General features: G+C 47.1%; 1 long non-coding RNA gene across 1 annotated transcript; it reads right to left on the bottom strand.

The window, feature by feature from the left end:
- Positions 1–1,086: 1,086 nt before the first annotated feature.
- LOC132597109 (uncharacterized) lies at positions 1,087–25,815 on the bottom strand. The gene is made up of 3 exons (XR_009563470.1): positions 25,552–25,815; positions 2,383–2,456; positions 1,087–1,331 (listed from the first exon to the last, which is right to left on the bottom strand). It is a non-coding gene; the product is annotated as an uncharacterized lncRNA (long non-coding RNA).
- Positions 25,816–27,580: the final 1,765 nt, after the last annotated feature.

The raw sequence follows: 27,580 nt of genomic DNA, 5'->3' as shown, positions 1-27,580 counted from the left end.
TGTGGTCTAGCAGCGTTTGTCAACAACTCAAAGTTAACATTTTATGTGGATGGCCACCATGAATTTTTTCCTACAGAAAAATATTCTCATAGGTCTGGGAGATCTGTAATATAGATAGATCTTAGGGCATTTGGAGTTTGTTTTTTTCTCTTGATATTCAACATGGAAAAATATTTCCCAATCACCTCCAACCCCTGAAAGATTCAAAATCTGAACTATTCTAAAGTATGCACCTTTTGAAAACTCCATTCGTAGCCATAACTGTGACTTTGCCCCATGAGACCCAAAAAAAATACTATTAATTGATGCAGCATTAAAACTAGTGCAACAGTGCAACAATTTTTAAAACTGCAAAAAACAAAAAAAAAAGGCCTTTCCTCTAGATAAAACTCATTTTCAAGTAATTTCTCACAACAACAGAATGCTTCCCCTTCCACGTCCCCTTCCGCCACCGCCACCGCCCCCCGCCATAAAAACACACACAGTGTCTTGGGCAGAAGATGAATATATAAAACGGATAAAAGAGAAATTGCTCTAGTAAAGCAGTGGTTCTAGAAGCTCAGCCCTCTCTCCCTACTCCCCACCCAATAATCTTCTTTGTCCGCTACTGACTGTCTGGATAAACAACTACATGAAACAAATAGTTTCAGAATGAGTTTTTTCATTTTTTTTTTAATAAATTTATTTATTTATTTATTTTTGGCTGCACTGGGTCTTCGTTGCTGCGTGTGGGCTTTCTCTAGTTGCAGCAAGCAGGGGCTACTCTTCGTTGCGGTGCGCGGGCTTCTCATTGCGGTGGCTTCTCTTGTTGCGGAGCACAGGCTCTAGGCACGCGGGCTTCAGTAGCTGTGGCGCACAGGCTCAGCAGTTGTGGCTCGTGGGCTCTAGAACACAGGCTCAGTAGTTGTAGCGCACGGGCTTAGTTGCTCCGCAGCATGTGGGATCTCCCCAGACCAGGGTTCGAACCCGTATCCCCGGCATTGGCAGGTGGATCCTTAACCACTGTGCCCCCAGGAAAGTCCCAGTTTTTTCATTTTTCAATGAAGTGAGTTGGCACCATTTAGAGCTAGTCCTTATTTTGGCCACAGGAGCATGCACTGATGTCTCCTCAATGAATTTTAAGAGCTCACATAAATAGAAATTACTGGGGAGTGTAATTTGGGCACGTGGATTTTTGTTTTTACTTTGCTGGATTCTGTGCCATTTGCTTTTTTATTATTTACCTCCCCCAAAGCAGTTTTTACCTTTTAGAAAATATCTCTTGAAGAAAAGTAATATCTTACCAAGTTTCCTTTTTGTCTTTTGGTTAATACTTCTTTTCAACTGTTTGCCTATCAGCAAATGAAAAAAAATAAAAGCAATGAAGTCCTTCTTCCTTTTCCTCCACCTATAATGTGACCCAACTACTACACATGTCTATGGAATTATTCAAGTTGATATACACTATACAGTTATAAAAGGGTCCTGTGCATTATCTTCTATACATTTTCATTTACATAGTCTTTATGAATGTAAGATGCTTGCACTGCGATGTCTGTCACCCACTGATGGTCAGGGTTGATTCTGTTTCTTTAGATGGCTAGAAAGAAATCCTCCCCCACCATCATGGTCCCACGGATGTACCTCCCACTACCTCTTATCAAAGAAACCACATTCCCAGGGGGAGGGATAAATTGGGAGATTCAGATTGACATATACATACTACTATATGTAGAATAGATAACTAATAAGAACCTACTGAATAGTGCAGGGAACTCTCTGAATACTCTGTAATGACCTATATGGAAATAGAATCTAAAAAAGAGTGGATACATGTGTATGTATAACTGACTCACTTTGCTGTACAGCAGAAACTAACACAACATTGTAAATCAACTATACTCCAATTTTAAAAACGTAATTAAAAGAAAAAAGAAACCACATTCCCAGAAGAAGAAAGACAGATCCTCCTTCAAGGCAGGTCCATCTTCCCAGGGCACGTCTTTGGCACAGGCTACTAAAATCAAAACACTCATAACCTACAGGATATGTATATTAGGTAATTCTATGTTTTTTTAATAAAAGCATTTATTAAAAATCACAGGGTCTTTAATTTATTCTTGGAATGGGAAGACATCTTAAAAACTTTTTTCATCAGAAAGCGATCCCCCAAAATGCATATTATCACCAAAACAATAATCACCATCTCACATCTGTAATCCCGCCGAAGGAGCCTGTACAAGAGGAGTAGCAGCAGATGACAGGGGACTGCGGAAGCTCGTGTTCCCTCAAATATCCTTAGCGTTCCTCTCTAAGACGTGGGGGGGAAATCAAAGCAACTGAAATTGTGGCTTTTTCCTGGCCAGTGCTGGAAAACAATATCCCAGAGGCTATGCACCTTACCTAATGGTCCACATTTCCAGGGAGGCCGAATTCAGACAGTGCATTTGGATGGGCACGTGGTTTGTATTATTTTACTGTAGAGAAAGAAAAAAATTGAGCAATCCTGGAAGAACTCCACATTCTTCTTTAAAGAAAAAAAAAATTTTAAGTTCCTCTTAAAAACTAGTTACTACTTTGAGCAGGAAGGAAGGGTTTGGAACAGCTGTCCCTGAGTGAGTTGGGAGAATGTTAATCACTGTCCCTTCTCTCCTGGACTTAAAGATTAGCTCACATCCCAGGCCTCTGCAAAAGGAAACCGCATACACTTAACTTTTGAGACAATCGTCAGGAATACTTCTGTAACAGTAGTAGCAAGTCAGCCGGATCTAAAAGACACTCGAGTCTGGAAATGTACCCTGAGGCAGCAAGAGCCCAAAGGGTCAGCAGTGGGCTGAGTGGACATTTGAGACAATCACTTGCTTCTTGACTAAAGCTCACCAGGAAAAAGTCAAAATTAACAAAAACCGAGTGAAAATTAAATTGCCACATAAATGGGAATCTCCACTTGAGCCAGAGTCGTCTTAGGCAAAATGATCCTGCACAGACCATGCTTGGTTAAAAATATATTAAATGCGATTTCCTCTGTACGCTGTTAAGAGGGGAAGGCAAGATGTAGGGAAATACATAACCCCGTTATAATAAAATCAACAGTAATCCTCCCAATCCAGGATAAAAATGTTTCTTTCCATATGATTGTTCGCGCACCGAACAAGGTGTGAAAAGATATACAAGATGCCAGTCTTCGTAACAGAGACGAGAGTAAGAGAAAGGAAGGAAGAAGAGTTTTTAAAAAGAGAGACAGACTGATTGTCATTGGATAGAAAAAATATACACAGTCTAATAGGATGGAAAATTAAAACTAAAATTCTATGGTTTTATTACAAATGTGCAAAAATTGAATATGCACAAAGACTAGAACTAGAAGATGACAAAAAACGGAAACTTATTTGCTTTCGGGATGAAACCATGAATACTTCTCTTAAAGTCAGTGCATTTTAGCAATACGCAATATGAAAGAGTCTCTACCTGCACTTAACACGCTTTATAACACACGAGCTAGAAACATAACATTAGGACAAAAATGAGATGCATTTGAAACGTGGGTGAGGACAGGGTGGTATACGGGATCCAAATGAATCAGATACAGCCTAAAGAATTCCAACAGTTTGCACAAATGGGACAAGATGTGAAACCGGTCCCCTCCAGCAATTTCCTCAGGCACCTGGTGGTCTGGGGTCTGTGACCTCACAGGAAGCAGAGACCACCACACCAGAGCCGCACAGCACTGAAGTAAAGAGCCACATCTCAACTAAATATACTAAAACACGTCCCTAAGTCGATCAATATGGCAGCAAGATGCTCGCTTTAAATGGTGGATGGGAAACTGATCAGAAAAAAAAAAAAATTTGAGGAAATAAAATATTTAAAAATGTAAATGTGACGGAAATTATAAACAGCCTAAAGGTCCTCTCCCTTCGGGAACAGCTGTGTCTGCTAATCCCTCGAGGAGTCCTCCCTGCGATCGCCCTTCCTTCCTTCCTCCGTCTCTCTCTAATAGCTCCCTTGTTCCTGTTGGACAAAACTAGCCCTTTGTGGCTGCTCTCAGAACAACATTAAAAACAGGAATAGGGAAATTGTAAACAGGAGGCTTCTGGTCTACAGGCGAAGACACACACAGACCTCTGAGGCCTACTTCATGCTAAGCAAAGAAACAGATCTTTGTTGCTGAAGGGATTAGGGCTGCGGGATTTCGGAGGCACTGCTGAGGCATTCAGCTGGCCTGAAGTAGGGGCTTTGTAAAGAGATACCTCCATTAGAGGTCTGTGAGCGGAAATCATTCATACTCTTTATACAATCTGGGTAATGTGATAGTGTTGGACTGTTAAACGCCTCTGGTGAGGCAGGGTCCTATCTCCTTGAATGGTAAATTCTTCAGCAGCTAAATAGATGGCGGTGTAATTACCTTCACTGACTTTTTTTATTTGGGGGGGGGGGGTGGGTCTCCTACCTTTAACTCTTAGTGGGAGTAACATTAAAGGGTCACCCGGAGCCAAGGAGGCAAAGTCTTCCCAAGTCGGCTCAGAGGCAGCCTTTAGATTTGGTGTTGGCAACTGACACTATCAAAAATGGCACACTCCGAGCATCACCTACACACAGAGGCAATGCCTGCTCTGTCCCTGTGTTCACCATGATGATCAAAGTCTTCCTAATTGCCCCCTGCCCTTGGCCTTGAACGCCCCCAACCTGCCTGCCTAATTCCTACCTATCCTATACCTGCTTCCACCTACCGGCCCTTTCTTGCCTCGTCCTCCCCAAGCTGGGCTGGTGGCCCACACAGCTCCCCATAAACGTGGAGACTCTGTGTGTCTCCTCATCCCAGTAGACGATGAGCTCCTGAAGGCAGCTGCTTATTTACCTTTGTACCCACAACGCCCGGCCCTTTGTAGATGCCCAGAGCTGTCGTCCAGCAGGAGAGCAGGGCAGTTGGATTGCCCTGTCTTTGGATCAGTCCCTATGGTAGCTGGGAAGACTACCTCCCTATGTGTTTGAGCGGCTTATGAAGAATTTATTTTGTAATTCATCAGTGAACCCTCCCAGGGAATGCAGGGGGGTCTTAAGAGGCCAAGCAAAAACACACTGTGGCCAGTTAGGAAGGAAATATGAGCCCTCCAAGGAAGACAGCAAGTGGTCACCTCCTCGCAAACGGCCAGAAGCTTTCTTAGCGACCTCGCCGGTCCCGATCCTGACTCCACGCTCTTCTTGGCTGAGGGAGTGGCAGCAGCAGAATGAAATGTTCTTTGGGTTCATATTTAGAGTCTCTGGATCCAAATAGTCATTATGGTATCAGCTGTTATAAACTTAGATAACTTTCCAGACCTGACTTCAAAAATAAATGTCAAACTGAGAGGGAAAAAAACACTGCCATCAGAGCTAAGAGACACTACCTGGCCTTTGCCTGGTATGATCAGACCCATCCTGATGGCTGACAAATGCATTCTGGGAGAAAGGACAGCTCTGGGTAGATGTGGGGTTTTGCAGTAATCTCACTTGGAAGGGGTCCTGGTTTCTGTTTATAAGATGGACCTGCAAATACAATGAGGGCTTTGCAACAACTGCTAGAAGGCTGGTGTTTTTCTCTACTGATACTCTCAGTTCTCCGGGACATGCTTCTATATGAGCACCGCCCTGGCCATCATTAATTGCTGGCTCTTTCCATGGTTCACAATTTTCTATCTGGATTAACTCTCTCCTCACCGTTTGGCAGGTGGGTCTTTCTGCTCTTACGCTATTAACATCACTGTCTGCAAAAAGCAGTTAAATATAGAAGGAAGAAAAAAACAGCTTTGTCTCCAATTCTGCCACTTAATCACCCACTCGGCCAACAAATGCCGAGCACCTACTACGCGCCACACACTGCACTAGGCATGGAGAATGTGAAGATGAGAATGAAATGGGACGCCACGTGAAGAGGAGGGAGCCCAGAGAAACAGAGCGGTTAGCCCCCTGACGGCAATCTGCACAAGGCATTGGAAAGCACGGAGGAACAGAAGGGGTTCAAGGAAGGCTCCCGAAGACGGTGAGAATTTAGCCTAGAAGATTCTGGATGAAAAAAAAAAGCCATAAACTTTTGGGACAATTGAGGAAATATGAATGTGGACTACGTATTAGATAAAGTTACTGTATTGATGTTAAATTTCTTAGATGTGTTAACAGCATTGCAGTTACATAAGAGAATCTCCTTGTTCTTCGGAGATACAAGCTGAACTATTTACGAGCGAGGAATCATGAGATCTATAAATTACGTTCACATGGTTCAGAAAAGGACATATCTGTGTATGTATAACATATGCACATACAGGGGCTGGGAGAAGAGAGAACAAATACGGCAAAGTGTTGGTGAACCTAGGTATACGAACGTTCATTGTACTATTCTTTTAATTTATTATATGTTTAAAAAATTTCAAAAACCACTGGATAAACAACTTAAAATATACATATACACATGGATGTGTGTGTGTGTGTGTGTGTGTGTGTAAATAAATATTACAAGGGCTGAACACTGGACTGGGAAAAGGAAAGTGGGAGTCAGATAAAGACAGAAGGGAGGCACTCCAGGGAGAGGAGATGGCTGGAGCAGAGGATTTGTGGGTAGTAGCTGGTATGTATCGAACTGCTCCTGGCCCAGGATTGGCACTTGTATAAATCTGTCAACTGAATGAAGGAGTTAAACAGCATCGCTATGCAGGGAACTGCAAGCAGATCAGACTAAAGGACGCACAGAGTCTGTGTTAAGGAGTGCCAGCTGACTGGGCCGCGGAGGCAGGGCGCCTGTGGCAGAAGCCTTTGAATATTCTGCTCAAGTCCTGAGACTTTATCCTGTGGGCAATGGGAGCCACAGCAGGAGGTGATGTGTCAGATTAGCATCCAGAGGGACCACCCTGGCAGTCAGGTGGCACGTGGAGCGATGGAGCACAGACCTGGAGGCAGGAAACAAGGGCACCAGTCAGGATGCCTTTGCTGCCTTTGCACAAAGCCCTGGCTGGCTCTCACCAGCTGAATTCATCAAGAGGCTCATTATCCAACACAGCTGCAAGCTCTGAGATGACAGACAGCACAGGTGGTTGAGTCAGTGGCTCAGCAACGTCACCATGGGCCCAGGTGCCATCTCTCTCCACTCTAGCATTTTCTGTGGTTGGCTCTGCTTGCAGACTACCTTTCCTCATCTTCAGAAGATGAGGCAGCAGCAGCTCCTCGAGTGACATATGGACACAGCAAAGACCACAGACAGAAGGGAGCCATCTCTTCTTTGGTCTCCTTCTTAGCAAGGAAAACTTTTCCAGAAGCTTCCCAGCAAACCTTCCCTCCCCATCCCACTGTCCCAGATGGGGTCACAAACCCATTCCAAAACCGTCCACTATCAAGGAAATAAAATGACATTATTTGGCTTAGAATAATAACTTATACACAGGAGGAATCAACTACTCTGAATCATCACCTGAAACACTTGGGAGCCTACGGGTCCAGGCAAAGGATGCTAGAAGCCTAAACTATGATAACGGTGGTAAAAAGATGGGGAGATGATAATGGATTCAAGATTTCTTTAGGAAGTTATGTTGGTACACTTGGTGGTGGACTGAATGTGGAAGAGGAGGGAAACGAAGGAAGAAAGGACACCCTCCCCCCCATATTTCCATCTTGGGTGAGTGGGTAGAAGCAAGTGCTACTAACTGAGCCAAAGAATCCAAGAGAAGGAGGGGAGGGTTTGGGGAAAAGTTGGTTTGGGGCACGTTCAATGTGAAGGGTCTGTGGGCACTGAAATAATTGTGTTGGGCCGTCAGTGGAGTATATGAGTCAAACCATTATCCCAGACAGGTGGTCCATACTCAGACATGGTTCTCAGATAGGCTTTGGTCCATACAGACGTTTTTGAACCAACATTTAATCACAGAGAGTCCAAATAGGATTATGTAGGCTTCTCAGGGAAAACTGGAAAATCTGGCAACACGGGTCCTGAATTCCTACATGTCAACAGTTGGGTGGAAACCAGGGGCAGCCATTCCCTTCAGCTAGAACAAGAGGTTCTCTGGCCTGCCACACTCAATCCATTTCATTCACTAACTTTACCCACCCGGCCCCTGAAGGCATTTCCATCTGATGCCCTGCTGAGAATGGCGGGCTGCAGGAGAGGGGGAAGAGGTCAGAGCTGCAGATAGACATCTGGTAGTCACTAGCATTTAGATGGTGGTCAAAGCCCTGGCTGTGGAGGCCATCACACAAAGACAAAGTGGAAGGAGAAGTGGGTCAAGGAGGACACCCTGGAGCCATCACTTTTTTAGAAATGGAGAAAGAGAAGTTCATGTAGGAGAGAGAAACTGGAATAGAGCAAGTGAGCCTGAAGTCTCAGGAGCTAAGAGTCTGGAGGTGGAGACAGTGCTCACTTGTGCCAGATGCAACGGGAGGTCCAGGGAGAGGAGGGTCCAAAGGAAGCACGGCACTGGGGAGATGAGTCGTGGGTGCCCTGGGAGCCACCTTGGTGGCACGGCGAGGGAAAAGGCAGATGGCAATGGGCTGGATGGAGGATGAGAGATAAGTGGAAACAGGGCACATAGATGGCTCAGGTGAGAAAGGGAGGAGAAAGGATGAACAGAAGCTGGAGAGGTTATGGGGTCAAGGCATGGGCCCTTTGTAGGATCAGAGAGACTTGGACATTCTAAAGGGAAGAAAGAAGCTAGCGGTGAGAGGAGGCTACAGAAATTAAGCTAGAGGGATGAACAACAGAACCGAGTCCAAGACGAGGGAGTGGGAGCAGGGAGACGCCATGGTCAGGCACAGGTGCCCGGATTCACCACAAGAAGGACTCCAAGGCTGGGGGATTGGAGGTGAAGATAAACCTGTCAGCAGACAAGGATGCTCAGAAATGGGAGCGCTACTAACGGACCTTCACAAGGTGGGGGCTTAGTGACCTTTCAAAGGGATGCTCCCAGGTGTCCATCCTTTCCCATTAGGTACGAAGGCCGGGGTGGGGAGCCTGGGGACGCGTAGCGCCACATGCCCTGAACTACAGGCAGCAGTGGTGGAGGGCAGAGCTGGCTTCCAAGCCCTGGGGCAGAGGGAAGGAAGCGCACGCTGGGTGACCTGGATGGTTGAGTCTCTGTGGGAGGGGGATGCAGCAGCTCTGCGGGTGGAGGGGAAAGCTCACAGCACCACGCACCGCTTGAGAGGTGGCCACAACACAGTCGCTGGGTCCTCTCTGGTGCGCACCCTGGTTCGGATGAATGTCTTGCTCCGTCCGCTATGCTGAACTCTCCTCAAAAGCGACTGCCAGGGCTTCCCTGGTGGCGCAGTGGTTAAGACTCCATGCTCCCAATGTAGGGAGCCTGAGTTCGATCCCTGGCCAGGGAACTAGATCCCACATGCACGCCACAACTAAGGAGCCCGCCTGCCAGCAACTAAAACGAGCCCACGTGCCACAGCTAAGGAGCCCGCAAGCTGCAACTAAGGAGCCAGTGCAACCAAATAAATAAATAAATGTTTTAAAAGGGAGGGAGGCAGGAAGGAAGGAAGGAAGCACCCCATGGCATTTTTCTGAGGCAACTTTCTATCCTGGGGGATCAGGCAGATTCTAAGGCAATGGTTCCCCTGGCAGCCCACGGTTAGGGTCAAGGCTTTCATTGGGACAAATGAATCCCCTCCTGGTTTGGGGCTGCAGCACTTACAGGGCTGCCCGAGGCCCTCAGCTCCAGACCAGCCTCTGTGGTCCACATTCCGCAATCGCGGTGGAAGCTCTGAGCAGCAGGGAGAGTTTCCCACACCACCACACACGAGCCCCTTGATGTCCAGCTCCAGATGTGACTTCCAAATTCTCAGTGACTTTCACCTTAAACTATGTTGATTGAGGACAGAGGTGAAAGGTGACCGAGTACCATCATGAGGAACCCCCAAGCTCGCCAGTAGACTACAGCATCCACTCTCCTTTTTCCCACATTTTAATGAAACGGCCTCAGCATAATTATTCGGATTGTTACTCTTCTGTGTCTGGCTTATTTTATGGTGGAGTTGCTATGAGACAAAAACAAACAGAAAGCTCTTTTTTAAATAAAAACAATACAGGAAGAGAAATACGCCTGGAAAGGCCACTATCTTGATATTCAGCATCTCCAGGATAACTAAGCTTTCGCTGATATTGAAAACCTCCGTGTTTTAAAGACTATCTCTGATCTTAAAAATAACAATAATCTGTTTACAGCCCTTGCACTGGAAAAATCAATATTCTTTAATTCCTTCTAAAAACCAGGGGCATTAAAATAGAATCAAAGCTCCAAGAGGGAGGCATGCTGGCAACATTTCACTTGCTTTGAATTACGTGGTTAAACCCAGCATGCATTTCCCTAGAGAGGAAGTGGAGTCTTCTTTCAAGAACACGCTAAACGCCCATCTGTCAGAAACAATTTGGGGGTACTGAGGTACAGAGATGAAGAATAGAACAGACCATCCCTTGAGGTCCCTGCCTGTGCAGAACACTTCTGCCTCTGCACGATGATGTACTCGTTGTCCTTGATCAAATGCCCCCGCATGACAGGCATGGTGCCACCCAAGCCAAGGACACAGCCGTGCAGGTCTGTAAGAAGCTCTCCTTCTCCTGTTAGAGCCAGGTGCCCAGATAAACAATCACAAGACAATAGCACATTATGAGAGTTGAATGCTGATGGGAACATACCCCAAACACCACTATTAATTATCTATTAGTGGGAAGAGGGCACCATTGAGAGCCGACCTCTCGTACTACCGTGGGCGCTTGGGATTTCACTTGTTTCTCAATGAATACAACAGCCCTCAGAGGTAGGTGTCCTTATCTTCATGCTCTGAGTGATGCCCCAGGTCACCAGGGTAGCTTGTTCCAATTCCAAAGTCCCTGTTCTTTTTATGCCAAGCAACATCTCAAGTACTATTCTTGAATATAGTCTTTCCTGACTCCCTTAACTGAATGTTATTTGTACTTCTGTTAAGGCCACTACCTTCATCTAGAAGGACAGTCATTTGTCTACTTCTCAGTTTTATAGGACTATAAACTTCAAAGCAAGGAATGGCATCTCTTTATGTATTTTTTGTGTGTGTATCATTTTTTAGATAAGAGGTGGCTCTCTGATGAGGTGATGCTTAGGCAGACACCTGAAAGAAATAAGAACAACCCTGGAGGATGGGGCATGGCATGGGGGACATCCCAGCAGAGGGCACAGCCAATGCAAAGGTCCTACATCAAGGGGCAAGTTTGAGGGACGAAACCTCTACCCCACCCTTGTCATTCTGTCCCCTTTCCCTGTTTCATTTTTCTTCAGGGCATTTTTTGCTCTTTGACCTCACATTTATGAGTTTATCTGCTTACTGCCTACACCTCAACTAGAAATGAGCTCTGTGAGGACGTGCTTTCACCACTGCTGCTCCTTAGAGCCTAGAGCCGGTCTGGCATATGCAGGGGACTCCGTACAAATTTGTTTAGAAACATATGAATAAATGCACACAGCATTATACACATTTTCAAAGTTTTGTTTATTTTTATTATGCACTTATGTACAACCACTGAACTAAGCACTTTACACACACTATGGCATTTAATCCTCATGAAAACCCTACTCAGGTGGGTACTCTTAACCGCATTTTACAGGGGGTGAAACTGAAGTTAGAAAAAGCTTGCTCACGGTGACTCAGCCATTAGTGGTGGAGCTGGGATATAAACCCAGGTCTGATCCAAAAGCCTGTGCCTTTTAACTAAAGCATTATTCTCGTACATGGGAGGCCCCTGACAAACAGTCACCGGATGGAGCCAAATATATTCAGGGCAGAGGAGGGGGCAAGATCAAAGACGGTGTAACCTAGAATATGGAGAGCAGGTTAAAAGATGCCTCATTCTTGTACGGAAGCTAAAAAGACCCAACATCAAAGATAGGAGGTTAGCCGAATGTGCACTTTTTCCCCCAGAAATTTACCTACCTAAGAAATGAGACGTCTAAGTGTCTGACTTCTAAAGGCTCCTAGGCTACGTAACTCAAAAGGAAGACACTGATTTCTTTTTTTTTTTTCTTCTTTTTTTTTTTTTTTTTGTGGTACACGGGCCTCTCACTGTTGTGGCCTCACCCGTTGCGGGGCACAGGCTCTGGACGCGCAGGCTCAGCGGCCATGGCTCACGGGCCCAGCCGCTCCGCGGCATGTGGGATCTGCCCGGACCGGGGCACGAACCCATGTCCCCTGCATCAGCAGGTGGACTCTCAATCACTGCGCCACCAGGGAAGCCCAAGACACTGATTTCAATGCAGCAAGCAGCAGAGAAGGTCAGCCCTCAGGAACGGTCATATGATTAGGGGAGGCAGAGCGGTGATGCCGGAAGTTTTTGGTGACTCCAAGGAAAGGCTGAGCAGGATCAGAGTTTACTCAGGAGGCCCTGCCTATGGTGGGCTGGAGAATTCTGCTCTGCTGAAGGGTCAGTGACAAACATAAAGCTCAAAAGGTCTTCATCCAGGGCTTCCCTGGTGGCGCAGTGGTTGAGAGTCCGCCTGCCGATGGAGGGGACACGGGTTCGTGCCCCGGTCCGGGAAGATCCCACATGCCACGGGGCGGCTGGGCCCATGCGCCATGGCCGCTAAGCCTGCGCTCCGCAACGGGAGAGGCCACAACAGTGAGAGGCCCGCATACCGAAAAGAAAAAAAAAAAAAGGTCTTCATCCAGAACAGGTTAGATAAAATAGCCCACCAAGTCTCACTAACTCCTTTACTTTGATTTCATGCTTACTAAGGCCAATCCAGTTCCTTGATACTGAGAGTGCAATTCCCAGAAGCGTATCGCTGGTTTTCTCCTCCCAGCTACACTGCTAAGTTAGCACTCGGGCTTACGAGTCAGGCTCTGCTGCTGGTACGGGAGCTCCAAGCCTGCTCACTCCCGGGTGAATTTAACACGGGTTCCCCAGGTGGTGGGTCAGAGTGAACCCTGGGCTCAGATGCTGCATGGCAGCTGGGGGTCCAGCTCTGCCTTCACCACCTCTGTTGGATGGGATCATGACCACTCCTCTGTCCGCCAGGTTCTGACCCTTGGGTGAGAGTACGGCTATAACAACAAATTCGCTGATCCAAGAATCACAGTTATCACGAAATAACACATCAGTCATCACAGGGAAATGAAGGCTTGTCCCCACTTCTCTTATTAACACTGATCTAAATGTATTTTTTTCTTCTACCATAAACACAAGTTGGGTTTCCCAACATCAAACCACCTTTCCCTCCTCATCAATGGTAACTACACGCAGAAATTAAAAGCGCTGTAGCCCTCATGTCCGTATTCTGATCACTTCTTTGAGATCACAGAGACATCTTGTGCTGTGCTGCGGTTCACTGACTTCCAAGTGCCTTCATGGGCCATCTCGTGGCATCCTCCCAACAATACCCTCAAGGTAGGCAGGGAAATGCTTACTCCCCATTTTAAAGAAAAGGCAACAGACCCCAGGAGGCCACACAAGTTACTCAAAGGCCCAAGGTCCCAGAGCTAGAGAAGGGGGAGCTGGCCTCAAACCCAGGCCTGTGACCTCACGCCCTTTTCCTGAACTGGAGGACCATGAGGGCCGTGACCTACCCTGGCCCTGATGACGCTTAACCCTGTGGATGCCGAAAGAGCCAGTTTGTGAGCTGAACACCAATGTATTCACAAGCTATGTTTCAAACCCTTACCATGGTACTCTGTACTAGAGACTGAACTTCAACTCTCACAGTGGTGAAATAAAAAGGTGAAAAAGGGACTTCCCCGGTGGCACAGTGGTTAAGAATCCGCCTGCTAATTCAGGGGACATGGGTTCGATCCCTGGTCCGGGAAGATCCCACATGCTGCGGAGCAACTAAGCCCGTGAGCCACAACTACTGAGCCTGCACTCTAGAGCCCAGAGCCCACAACTACTGAAGCCCGTGAGCCTAGAGCCTGTGCTCTGCAACAAGAGAAGCCACCGCAATGAGAAGCCCGCGCACCGCAACAAAGAGTAGCCCCCGCTCGCCGCAACTAGACAAAGCCTGCGTGCAGCAACGAAGACCCAACGCAGCCAAAAATAAAGAAAGGTGAAAAGAACCTCACATGGCACAATACTGAGTGATTTAGAAATTAATACTAAACAATGTTTTTAAATAGCTAACATTTATAAAAACTAGCACTGTCCCAGGCACACTTCTCAGAGGTGGCAGAACCAGCTGGGCTCCTCTCGGGCTGAGTGTCTTGGCCCCAGACTCAGAGTGAGCAACTTGGCTTTGTAGGTTCTTTCAGAATTGATCAGCCTCAAGTTGGATCTGACCCCTGAGCCTTCCACCCCAGCCCCCGTCCACACTGCCTCTCAAAATGGCCAGAGCAGGCCTCGTAACCGCCCAGCTGGGGGAGTCAGTCATCCTTCCAGACCCTCGTCTCGTAACTACTCTAATTGCAAACACATGTTCTTACACCACCTCCAACTCAGGCAAACAGGAGACAGAAAAACACTTAGGAGCCCTCAGTGTCAAGGGGCATCAAGGTGCTGGGAGCGTGACCTTTTCTGGCCCAGGTGCTGGAAAATAAGTACCTCTACCGAGCTCCTCCCTTCCCCCAAACTGAAAGCAGCTCTGCTGGCCTAACCCGGGGCTGCAACCACATGCCATTTGGGCTCCACGGCACCCGGCTTCTTGAATCAACCTCTACCTTGCCAGTAACTTGGCCTACCAATGCACCAAAAATAGGCGGCCCTCCTTCCTTTGAAGCATTTTAAGGTAAAACGCATTTGATCCACGGGGCAGACCACCCCTCAGACTCTCCCCGGGCGCCATTCCAACCTGGTGTGGCTGCTTCCACTATGACGTAAGATGGACCCTCTAAGCGACAGGCCTCACACACGGTCCCCAGGCGGCCGCTCCAGACTGCTTCCTCGGCCCAGAAAATGGCATCACTGTGTCTCTCAGGACAGAAATATCTGGGAATCATCCTTGATCCCCACTTTTTCCTCAACCCTACACCCCCCATCCCCCAATTCTACCTCCAAAATACATCGCAAATCTGTCCATCTCTCTCCATCCCCACTGCCTCTTCTCTAGGTCGAGCTACTGTCAACACTTACCTAAGGGTCCTGAACAGCCTCCTGACAGATCTACCTGCTTCCCCTCTTGGACTGTGGCACACGGCTAGTTATGTCCAAATCCAGTCTCCTCTTCCTGAGGAGTTGGGAATATGACAATCCATTCCAAGACCACACTTCCTAGACGCCCCCGCAGCTAAGTTGGCCGTGTGACTTTTTACTTGCCAGTGAAATGTGAGTGGAAATGATGTGTACAAATCGTGCATCATTTGTTTAAAAGGAAACTGTTTGCCAGGATTTCCTCTCTAATTCCCTTTCTGGGAGACAAGGAGCGGAGGCAGCTCTGACCACAAAGATGAACACAGCCACCTAGGGACGGTAAAGGAGAGAAAAGGAGGCTCAGGTCCACGATGATCTTGTGGAGAGCTCTTCACAGGAAGAGACCAGAGGACAGCAAGACTAGAAACAGAGAGATCAGTGTCAAGGCTATTGTAGACCAGAGGACGGAACAGGTACAGCTTTGACTACGGTATTGGTAGCACTAGAAATGGTGAGATGTACCCAGATTCTGGATATAGATTGTAAACACAAGCAATTGAATTTCCTGGTAAATTCTACTGGGGGAATGAGATTAGAAGTCAAGGATGACTCCCAGGTTTTTGGCCTGAGGAACTGGGAGGGTGGAGGGCCCATGAACTAGGATGTAGGAAGAGTGAAGATGGAGACTATATGGAGAGGATGCTCAGGAATTAAATTTTGGACCTGCTTAAGAGTAGAGGTTACTGGGCTTCCCTGGTGGCGCAGTGGTTGCGAGTCCGCCTGCCGATGCAGGGGACGCGGGTTCATGCCCCGGTCCGGGAAGATCCCACATGCCGCGGAGCGGCTGGGCCCGTGAGCCATGGCCGCTGAGCCTGCACGTCCGGAGCCTGTGCTCCGCAATGAGAGAGGCCACAACAGTGAGAGGCCCGCGTACCGCAAAAAAAAAAAAAAGAGTAGAGGTTACCAGTGCCTGAACCTGGAGTCAACACTAGCTGGATGTGAATCCTGACTGATGCTTAACCTCTTGACCACAATCAAGCTACTTAAACCCTGTGTGCCTCAGTGCTCTCATCCACAACATAAGGACTAATAATGGCCCCTATCTCACCAAGTTGATATAAAGAGGAAATGTACACATTCCAGACTTTCTTTTGTGCTGTTCCAGTCTTCCAAAAGGCTCCGAACTTTTGAGATCAGGAAGAAATCTTCCCTCATCTCTACGCCCGCTTGACCCATCTCAAGTGACACTAAGTCCCCAAGATTCTGAAAGCAGAGATGTGGTTGTCTGCTGTGGTCTGGGGACAACTGTGAGGAAGCTTTCAAAGCAGCTGGTATAGGAATCTAACTAGAACATTTTCTTCACCTCAGATTCCTGGCAAAACAAGGCCTGCAGTTAGAAGGGAAAGGTTTTAATTACAAGGCCACCTGTCCAGCCATCTGAAGCCAACCCCAGCCTTTGGCTGGTTCCCTGTGGGCAACAGGGCATTTAGGGGAACCGTGCTCAGAGTCCCTGATGCTTTTCACATTTCACAGCCTTGTATGATCAGGGAGAAAATGAACAGTTCTCAGAAACAGGCCCCCGTTACTGCTCCCCTTCCCATTTGTTATTAAGGATGGAAACAAGATACTGAGGGTTTAGGTCATGAAGAGCCTGAATTCCTTCCCCTCCTTTCCTGTGGTCAGATAAGGTGGCCCCAAAACCAAATGATCTTATGCTCTCAAAGCTAACGATACCCCTCTAATTCCCCCTCCAAATGGAGATAAGTGGTTTCTAAATTTTTACTAATTGTCCACTGACATTTTTAGACTGACAAATATATGAAAGGCAAGCTGGCTATATTCAAACCTGTGAATTCTAAATCAGAATTAATGGAACTTCCTAACTCTCAACAAAGGGAGGAAGGGAGGGAGGAAAAGAAGGAAGAAAGGGAAGGAAGGAAGGAAGGGAAGGGGGGAAAAAAGAAAAGAGAAAAGGAAGTGAAAGTAATGAAACCCTTTTAAGGGTATCATTATTTAAACCATATATCAACAAAGAAAAATTCAAATATTTCCAACTTGGGCCTTTTCTTTTTTAAAGGAATAGAGAAAGGCCACAGAATAATGTGAACCCAAGTACAAAAGGCACCAGGAGTAATTAAATTGCAGATGGTACAGAGACCAGTTCATTATTCATTAAAACAGTTTCCATTTCTTCTGGGGCCCGTAGCTAGACAACATTTCCCAACCTCCCTTGCAGTCAGTGTGACCATGTGACTGAGTTCTGGCCAGTCGCACAGACAGAAGTGACAGATGCCATTTCAGGCCTGGCCCATTAAAACCTCCCACGGGGGCTTCCCTGGTGGCACAGTGGTTGAGAGTCCGCCTGCCGATGCAGGGGACACGGGTTCGTGCCCCGGTCCGGGAAGATCCCACATGCCGCGGAGCGGCTGGGCCCGTGAGCCATGGCCGCTGAGCCTGCGCGTCCGGAGCCTGTGCTCCGCAACGGAAGAGGCCACAACAGTGAGAGGCCCGCGTACCGCAAAAAAAAAAAAAAAAAAAAACCTCCCACAGGTAATTTGCCATGTTCCTTCCCCTTCTGTGTGACCTTGGAAGCTACAAGTTGAAGAAGGTGGAGCCACGAGATGGAAGGAACCTGGGAGCCTGAAGCACCGCTTAGAGGAGACCCGTCTGCTGACCAGAGACATCTGGCGAGAAATAAACCCGTACATAATAAGCCACTGAAATGCTGGTGTGTATCTGTTCACGGCAGCCGGTGCTCCATGAACGAATACACAGCTCAGATCTTACCCATCTCCTCCAGACAGCCTCACTTTGGCATCTGCAAATGCTGAGTTTTCATAAGACCTTATCAGGGGTTGTAAGTAGAGTCAATCAGCAGACTAACTACAATCAACACCCATGCTGGCCTTTTCGGTCTCAACCTCATGACTTACCTAGCTGAAAAGTGATGCTCTCATCAGGAATATGTTATTCCAAAACAGCATGCCCTAAGAACATGCTGTCACTTCCTTTAAAAGGAAGAAATTACATTTAGCAAGATAAGAGTTCCTAAATAAATAAAAGGCAGCAATTAAACAAGCCATTAGCTTGCCATAATAGCGTAAAGAGCATTCTCTCTACTGACTGGCCGTGAGCGCCACGAGGGCAAGGATCATGTCCATTGGTTCACCACTGCGCCTCAGTGTGTGCCTGGCACATAGGGGGCATTCAACAAATACCTGCCCACTGGATGAGAAGATGAAAGGAAGCACTTGCCTCGGCTCACCTCCTTCCTCATGTTCACACACCCCTCGTTCTCTATATACTTAGTATACATATGATGCTTCTCCCTGCCACAGGGCCATTGCACATGCCCTTCCTTCTGCCTGAAACGACCTGCCCCTCCTCCTCTCCCTCACCTTCACTGTCTCCTTTGGCTGGTTACTCCTACCCCTTTTTCAGATCTTGGCACAAGCATCCCTGCCAGGTCTCTCTGTGTGTCTTACTTACCAATTGTACATTTACGCGTGTGATCATCTCCACAGCACTTGTCTATTTCTGAAGTTACCCTGTTTATTTGAGCATGTGTCAATTATTTGTTTCCTCACAAATGCACCAGGGGCCTTGAATGTCTCACCCACAAATATCTCCCAATGCCCCCCACAATAGTGTACGGCCCAGAGAAGGTCCTCATTCAATAGGCTGAATGAATAAATGACTGTCAGATATCATTATTCTCATTTATTTAGTAGATTTTATCCAGTCAGCCCAATCACCAGGGTTTTTTTTTCTCTCTTCCTATTTTATCATCATATATAGAGAGATGGATATCTGTTAGCATCAGTGAGATGAAAAACCATGAATATGACACTAATAATACAGAATCAAAGTAACCTAGGGCTTCCCTGGTGGCACAGTGGTTAAGAATCCGCTTGCCAAAGCAGGGGACACGGGTTCGAGCCCTGGGCCGGGAAGATCCCACATGCTGCAGAGCAACTAAGCCCGTGCACCACAACTACTGAGCCTGTGTGCTACAACTACTGAAGCCCGCACGCCTAGAGCCCGGGCTCCGCAACAAGAGAAGCCACCGTGATGAGAAGCCCACGCACTGCAACGAAGAGTAGCCCTGCTCGCCACAACTAGAGAAAGCCCACGGGCAGCAACAAAGACCCAATGCAGCCAAAAATAAATAAATTAAATAATTTTTTTAAGTAACCTATCATTTATATTCTTGCCTAATAACCGTGTGTTTAGTGCCTTCTCTGTGCACGCACTATTTCAGTTACTGTAGGGACATATCAGGATGAATTAACAGAGTTCCCTGTCCCCAAGCAGTTTACAAATCATGTAGCAGGATAATAGTTGATAATATTAATGGTGGATTTTTCCCCAGGTTTCTTTGTATCCATGGCCCTCGCCCTAATCAGTCTGACAGGCTAGTCTGGGGATGAGAAAGCAGAGAGAAAAAATTCCTTTTGAGCTTCAAAGTCTACAGCCTGTTGGAATGGAGCAGATTCTGGTAATTAACACTTTGAGGGAAAATACATGATCGTATAAGGCTTCCTGACTCCAACCTTTCCAACTGGGTGACCTCTAAGGAAGAAGAAAACAACAAAAATTCCAGATGGGTTTGGAAGCTCTGAGCGCAGGGCTGACCCAGGCCCTGTGAAGCCCCCAGACCTCAGCTGGGTGGTAGAGCTGCGTGATACACTGAAATGTCAGGCAGCTGTGCAGAGCTGCATGGCTCCAGCATGGCACAGGGCAGAAAAGGGCCCTGTGCGTCCAAGAGAGACACCAGTGCAGTAAAGAGAGTACAGCTGCAGGACCTAAGAGGCCTTGCAAAGGGAAACGTGAGATAAGGCAGCAGCGACCTACATGTCCAGTGATTGAAGGCTTAACAGAATGATGTACATTCCAGTAGATGCCAGCTGGACAGATGGCATCTGAGGACGCGATATACCACCTCGCAGGTGCCTTGGCCCCAATCCTCTAGCACTGAGAATGCGGCCTGGGGCCAAAGAGAGTGTCATGGAGAATGGGATGGTATATTTGCAAGCAGATGGGGAGCTCAGAATAGAAACTGAGTTAAAGGGAGTTAAATTGACATGGTGGCACTAAGAGTCATACCTGCTGTACAGGCTTGAAGAGTTAAGATTAGTCCTAATACAACCACGCTAAAAGGCAGAGGTCACCATAGGCGGTGGAAATTAAGGAGAGCTATGGAGCTGGGGAGCCTTGGAAGGCTTCAGCAAGGAGGTGAAACATGAGCAGAGGTCTTGGACTGGAAGAGTTTTGAGAGGTGGAGACGTGAAATCATGAGGCTGGAGAGAAACGCATTTCAGAAATGGGAAAGCATCAGCAAAGACGCGGAGGCAGGGAAAGCTTTGTATAAAACCATGCCTTGTACGACTTGTCTACAGCTCAGGGTATATGTAGGCGGGAGCCTGATATCAGTAAAATAATGGAGAGCCTTAAAGGACAGACTGAGGAGTCTGGTCGCTCCATGGTAGGTAATAGGGAATCACACAAGGTGACTGAAGAGTGGATGATATGACCACACTTGTGCCTCGGGAACACGGAGCTAGCAAGGATCCCCTGGAGGAAAAAGAATACAGGGAGAGGGCAACAGCCAGCCCTCAGATGAGGGGCCTGCAGTGCAGGGGGAGCTACAGGAATTGAGGAGATCCTTTTTTTTTTTTTTTGGCCATGTGGCGCGGCATGCGGGATCCTAGTTCCCTGACCAGGGACTGAACCTGTGCCCCCCACAGTGGAAGCGCGGTGTCTTAACCACCAGACCGCCAGGAAATTCCAAGGAGAACGTCTTGATGGAGATCGAGTTGGGTCTGCTTGGCAGGATCTGAAGTGCGGGTGGGGGAGGAAGGAGCTAAAGATGGTTTCAGGTGCATCTGGGGGAATGGGAGCTCTTAGGAGAAGCCGGAGGTGGGGTTCAGGCTGAGAGTAGAACACCTAGGTTAGAAATATGGACTTGGATCTCAGAAAGAGGGAGAAATATCAATATTTGGCATTAGTTCTCAGTGTTGGAAGGAACTTTAAAGATCCCCTAGACCACTGCTTCTCAAACCTTCAAAGTATATATGTGAATTTCACCTCAATAACAAAATGAATAAGTGTCCCCCCCCCAAAGTATACCAATCATTGAGGATCTTCTTAAATTGCAGATTCTGTGTCAGGAGGTCTGGGGTGAGGCCTGAGATTCTGCATTTCTAACAAGCTCTCAGGGGATACTGATGTTGCTGGTCCAGGGACCACGCTTCCACTAGCAAAGGATTAGACCAATATTACCCCAAGTATAATACACATGTGTGTGGCGGTGCATGCAGAAATTTCAGGTGAGTCATAAACACTCTATTTTAAGATCTACACAGATTTTCACTTACCATTGTGATGTGAAGTTTCCTTTAAGTGCATTTAAGGATTAAAAAGTTGACTTGAAGAAAAAATAATAAATAACAAGAGAGGAGGCATGCATAGGTGGCAAAAATTGGGCAGGGGGCCTCCAATTACTGAAGTCTGAGGAATGCTTGTAGGAAGCCTCTGAGGATACTTGTAGGAAGAGAAAGAAATCCCAGTTTAGAATAAATAGCGGTGATGCCGGAGGGAGAAGTGTTGCTTGATGGAGCTAGGTGACTAACAGCGAAAGTGACTAACATTTGCGAGCATTTCCGGAGCCCGTGAGCCCAGCACTGACCTGGAGCGAATCATCTACTCCTCACAACAGCCCTGTGAGGTCGTTGTCAGTGTTGTCCCCAGTGTCCGGATGAGGACACCGTGGCTCAGAGAGGTTGCCCAAGGTCAAGTAGCTAGTAAGTTCTGGAGCCAGGACTTGAATCCAGGGCTGGGGGACTCCTTTCTCTCCATCACACTGTACCCCAATCCAGCAGGCTCGATGCTTCTACAACATTCTCCTCCTTCCAATGCTGCTGCTGCTCATTTTCTTTCTCTTTTTTTTTTTGTTTTTATTAATTTTTTGGCCATGCCGCATGGCACGCAGGATCTTAGTCCTCCGACCAGGGATCGAACCCGCGCCCCTGCAGTGGAAGTGCTAGAAGCACAGGGTCTTAACCACTGGACCACCAGGGAAGTCCCGCTGCTCATTTTCTGTTAATGCAACTCAGTGTAACTCTGTTGCATTAATGCCATTAAGAATGATGTGATTTCCAATTCACTGAATTCTTTTTATAAATCAGGGATTATCATTCCCATTTTTAAGATGACAAACTGAGGCTCACTGGGGTCACACCGCCAGGACTCAGAACTTAAGTCTGCCTGACTCCAGATTCAAGGCTTTTCCTACAAACCTACCCCGACCCCACTTCTCTTGGTGTGTAACTGTTAAGAAGAAGACGTCCTTCCCCAGACTGGAGTGGCTTCTTACCATTTGCCAAACACATGTCCCCCACCTCACTCTCTGCCTTGCTGGACACATGACACCGTTTAAACCAATTCAGACTTTAACCTATAATCTTGGTGTCAGTTGGTGGCTAATAGCTGCCTTGTAACTTTAATCGGTGCACCAGATCTCCGGCAGGTGCAGACAAGCCACAAAGAAACCCACTTTGAATCTCTGCATGCTGGAACCATCCCTAGATTATAAACCGAACCATATGCAGTGTCAGGCAAGGCCTTTAGTTTTACCAGGAATGCTACAAAGATTTTTTTAAACCAACCTTTGTTTTAGATGTTACAGAAAGGAAAAATACTATAAATAGCTCTCATAGGGCAGCTAGTAAAATTATTCTTCTAAACCAACATCTATTCATACAGCATCACGACCCAAACCCAGAATACTGTTATTTTGCAAGGAGAAAGCCTTCTAGAAGCAAGGATTTCAGGGTGAGACAAATAACACCTACTCTAGATTCTAGCCTTAATCCCCTCTAATTTATGTTCAATACAGCATTTTAAACAATCACTAGTTTTCTCTTCAAAAAGGACTTCCATCTAGAAGCCAGACTTCCTGACTTTCGTTTCTTGTCATTTCCAAAAACTGCCCCCCTCCCCCTCCCCCTTCCCCCCTTCCCTCCTTCCCTCCTTCCTTCCTTTTCCCTATTTCCTGGTTCTGTGCTGCTTTACACAAACGCTTACATCTCCTGAATTCTGTTCAGGGCCCCATGACACAAGCACAGATTCTTCCCCTCTCCTTCAATCCATATCCCATTCACACAGATTGACCCATCTCGGTTGGCAACAGTCTGTCTAGCACCGGCGGGCAAGCACAGGGTACGTGCACACAGCGTCTGAAGAAGTGAGAGCAACACAGCATCATGATGGGATTGGCCGGGACACAGAAAACCCCAAGTCCTGCCACAAACCAGCCACTGTCCCCACAAGGCCCGTGGGGGAAAAGGGCACACAGAGAACAAGCAAGGCCAAATGACACTTTATTATCGGTGGGTGTTGGCCTCGGGCTCTGAGCAAAACTCCAGCGAGACCGGCTGGGCTGTGGACTCCCTACTAGAGCGAGCTGACCAAGAGGGAAGGTCCAGAACGTTCACTCCCAGGCCCAGTTCTGATCCTCCAACAAGAGCCAGCCACCACTGTGACATCCGAGGGAAAACAGCACGCAGAGGAAATGGGGTGATGGACTCCATGCCCAGAGTGGAGTAAACCCAGGCCACCTTCCCAGACCTTCTCCAGCCAAGGTAGAGAAAATGAGTGCACTGGAGAGAAGGACCAGGGTTGAATGAATGGATGAACCGACAGACAGACAAGAGAAGAGGTTGGAAAAAGACAATCCAGGCCTTCTCCCAGTGGGCACAGGCCTCAAGCCAAATGACTGAGCACAAGCATCTCTTCAAAGACAACTTCCACCTAGAAGGGCAAACAGGGCAGGAGCAGGGCCCATCTTTTAGCCCCTAAGTAGCAGAGTGAGAAGACAGGAAAGAAAGTCCCTTGCAGGGAACACTGCCTGGACCCTCAGGGTTCCGGCCACATGAAGGGACAGAGAGGCCCATCCAAGGTTAGTCTGCCCCCATCCCTTCCACACACGTTTCAACCCCTCCTCTGGGCGTGGCCCTGGCAGGTATCAACACCTCACTTCCATACTTGAGAGCTGGGTAGGAAAGCACAAGAGCTGAGACATTCTACCTTCCTTTTTCCAGGATATGTTCTTCAAGCAAAACCAAGGCACTTGGTGATGCTGGGGAGGAGGGAGCAAGCCTGGTGGTTGAGAGCCCAGACTCTGGAGTTAGACCACAGGGGTTCAAACCCCGGCTCAGCCACTGACTAGCTGGTAACCTCAAGCAAGCCAGCCAAGCCATAGGAGTCTTCAGTTCCTCATCTATGCAACAGGGCAGCGATAGGAGCAACGTCACAGACAGTGTGAACATCACGACTCACGGAAGATGCTGAGCATGGTGTCAAGTCTGCAGTGAGCACAGAGTACATGCTGGCTGCCCTGACGATGACGGTGATGAGAGCGTCGCTACTACGACAATAGTACTTATCATCATCGTTCTCATCACTGCAGTTTCCCTCTAGCCTGCACGCTACCACAGGGCAATGAGATCCCTGCCTCCCTGCTTCCTGCCCCCATTGCTTCTCCTCTGCTGATGACCCTTGTCCACCAAGGTGAATTCCAAGTCCTTCCTCCCGTGGAGACAGACTCACTCACATGGTGCCTTGGAGGCAACGCTGAAGGACACGGGCGCTCTTCATTTCAAAGATCACAAATTGCCAACAGGCTGACTTCCCTGATGGCTGTCGTGATGGACATAAGCCGAAGTTCCTGCCCAGCTACTCAAACCAAATGCCCAGCTCACCTCTTTCCATCCCCATCCCCACCGAATTTTATGAATTTCTTTGAAGGGAGAAACATGGATTTGCTAAGCCTTCTTCTAGTTCGCTTACAGTCCTACCTCCCGTGAATACTCTGGTAGCTGTTACGTGATTTGAAGAAACACTAGGAGCAGAATCGTTAAAAATAGTAACAGAACAGAAATTTCTACCTTAAACAAATCATTCCAACAGATGGAACTGAAAGCATTTATTATCCCTCTCTGGTCTGGGACTTTTCAAGTACCGCATTTCCAGCCGGCCAGACTGGGAGCTATTTGATAGTACCTCTCTGACCAATTACATACTAATTAAAATCCCTCGGTGTGGGCTGGGGGGAGCAGCTCTGCATATGGACTTCAATTACTGGGCCCTAGTTTTGCCAAGAAAACACAAAGGGTTTTTCTGGCTGGATGCTGAGGCTTAGAATGAACATATGGCCTGCGTGGGAGGGGAGGGTGAAGAGTGTAATCCTAAACAGGAAGTGGAGGATTCCCCCTCCGCACACACCACCCCGTGATCTCCTGAAAGCAGCTACGTACCAGGGTTACACAGAATCCCCGCTCAGCCCGTGGAACAAACGGCAGCGAGCTGCCACCCGGGACACGTCATTCCATCCCGGGGCCATTTCTGGATTGGAAGTCTTTCTTGCCCCCCTCTGACCTCTTCTTGGTGTTGGGATCAGAACCTCAGGTCTCTCCCTAGGTTTCACTGGGCCTGGGGTGGCAGAGTATTAATTTTTGGCTCACCAGAATCCATTTCCTCGTCTCCTGGTTACGCTGTCCCAAGCTTCCCAGTCCACAAGGCGCTGGCCGGGAGGAACGCTGGCCCAGTTCTGACCAATCAGCACAACTTAATCCCTCCGGCCACAGCGTCTGATTCCAGGATGGGCATCTGACCCAAACCAGTACAATCAGCATGACTTACAGGATGTGCGTGGGAGCTCCTGCCTGGGTAGATATGTTCCCTATCCAAGCTGGAGGTGTATAGGTGATGAGTCTGAAGCTGTGGCAGTCATCTTCCTGCCACAGGGAAGAGCAGATCTGAAAATGGAAACAACCCAGGGGAAGCAGAACCAAGAGAGAGAAGGAGGGAACTCAGAATACTGTGATAGCACTTAAGGTCCTGGATCCAGCCATTCCTGAATAAATCCACTCACGGCTTTTCAGTACTGGGAGCCAATAAATTACTTCCACGCTTAAGCTGGCTTCGGTTAGGCTTTCCATCCATTTGCAAAAAAATAAATGAACCTATCTGGCAGAAATAAGATTGGGAGGCAGGACGTTAAAACAATCACAACAACAACCATCCAACCCTATAGGGATCCAGCCTGAAAAGAATATACTTGTTACAGCCTCTGTGGAGCTCTAGGGATCTTGGCCCAGAATCAAAGAATTCTAGAGCTAGAAGAGACCTTGTGGACAAAGCATCCTTTTTAACGATATTTTCTGTCTTTCTTTTTCTAAACAGGTATGTAGTTCCTGATGGTCCAGAGAGGAAAGACGTGACCAAGGAAGTAAGACACAAACTCTTCTCATTGCTGTCTCAGGGCCGTGTATGTATCTGTTGCTCAGTAAAACTTTGTTGCATGAGCATTATAGATCCAGTCCCCAATAATCACTCTCTCTAAAACATGCAGCTCATGAGTCTTCTTTCTTTATGGCCAATATCTCCTGCAATAAATTCCTTAATGGACTACATTTACTTCCTACAATAATCTCTCTCTCTGTCTTCGCCCTCTTCTTTCGTTACGTGATGCTAGCGTGGCATTTCTTCCTATTCCCCATTTTGCCCTTTCAGTTGCTCAAAACCTTTACTTCTCGATTCAAAGTAATGACATTGACTACAGGCACTTAATAATCCAGACTTTATTCATTTGTCTGTCCTTTAACTTCTACCTCAAATCATGAGTTTTCTACCCATCCTCACCCATCCTTTACCTCTACTCACAAGCACCGTGATTGTATTAAAAACAGCTGTAAGCACTACTCACAATTGCCAAGACATGGAAACAACCTAAATGTCCATCCACAGATGAATGAATAAAGATGTGGTTCATATATACAATGGAATATTACTCAGCCATAAAAAAGAATGAAATAATGCCATTTGCAGCAACATGGATGGACCTAGAATTATCATACTAAGTGAAGTCAGAACGAGAAAGACAAATACCATATGATATCACTTATATGTGGAATCTAAAATATGACACAAACGAACCTATCTACAAAAAAGACTTACAGACAGAGAACAGACTTGTGGTTGTCAAGAAGGAGGGGTGGCGGGGCGGGATGGATTGGGAGTTTGGGATTAGCAGGTGCAAACTATTATATAGAGACTAAGATAAACAACAAGGTCCTACTGTATAGCACAGGGAATTACATTCAGTGTCCTGTAATAGACTGTAATGGAAAAGAATATGAAAAAGAGTGTATAAACACAGACATGGAATCACTTTGCTGTACCACAGAAATTAACACAACATTGTAAATCAACTATACTTCAGTTAGATAGATAAATGAATAGATAAATAAACAACAGCTGCAAATTTTTACCCCCTGCCCCCAGACATCACACACATACAAACTAAAGTCAACTTGTCACCACTGAGTTATCAACATCTTTATGACTGTCAGGAGATCTGATCTGATCTTCTTCCTAGGATCTGATCTCATAGCCATCTGAAATACTTTTATTCAGGATGATAAAATACTTCTGTTCATGATGACAGCAGAAAATAAATCTAAGCATCTATTCGTTGTTGGCTCCTTACAC

Source organism: Globicephala melas, chromosome 3 (genome assembly GCF_963455315.2).
Source record: "Globicephala melas chromosome 3, mGloMel1.2, whole genome shotgun sequence".
Classification (NCBI taxonomy): Eukaryota; Metazoa; Chordata; class Mammalia; order Artiodactyla; family Delphinidae; genus Globicephala; species Globicephala melas.
Note: the sequence above shows the minus strand (reverse complement) of the source record. Positions and strands in the feature narration are given on the sequence as shown.